We start from the raw sequence: 532 nt of genomic DNA on the forward strand, positions 1-532 counted from the left end.
CATTATTGCCAAAGAGCTCTCAAGTGTCGCCCATGGTTTCCAATGTACAATCCTGTCCTTCCTTTTAGTACATCCCCCATTTTCCCATCAAGGTCAGTCTTATCTACTCAGAATGGCAGCCGCTTGCCAGAATCTCAAGTGGAGGTCTTTCACATCACCTACTACCTGATCCTTTTGGCTGGAGATGCTGAGGATTGAATCTGGGACCTTCTGCATGCCAAGCAGGATTAGGGGTTAGCTCTAAGCACCTGCCTTTCCACTTCTGCACATGGAGGTTTATGCCATTTTAGCTATCGAGTTGGTTCAATCTCCATGAGTCTGGCTAATCCTCTTTTAAAGCCATTTCATTAGCTACCAGAATGTTCTGTGGCCACGAGTGCCATACAGTGATTATGTGTGAGGAAGTAGGGGTGTCTTACCTTGAATCTACTCTCCATCATCTTTTTTTGGTGGCCCCAATTTCTCATGTTATGGGAAAGGGCACAAACACATGTTCACACATGCAAATTTGAAGTAACAAGGAAAAAGAGTG

Source organism: Gekko japonicus, unplaced genomic scaffold (genome assembly GCF_001447785.1).
Source record: "Gekko japonicus isolate JY-2015 unplaced genomic scaffold, Gekko_japonicus_V1.1 scaffold709, whole genome shotgun sequence".
In the NCBI taxonomy this organism is placed as follows: Eukaryota; Metazoa; Chordata; class Lepidosauria; order Squamata; family Gekkonidae; genus Gekko; species Gekko japonicus.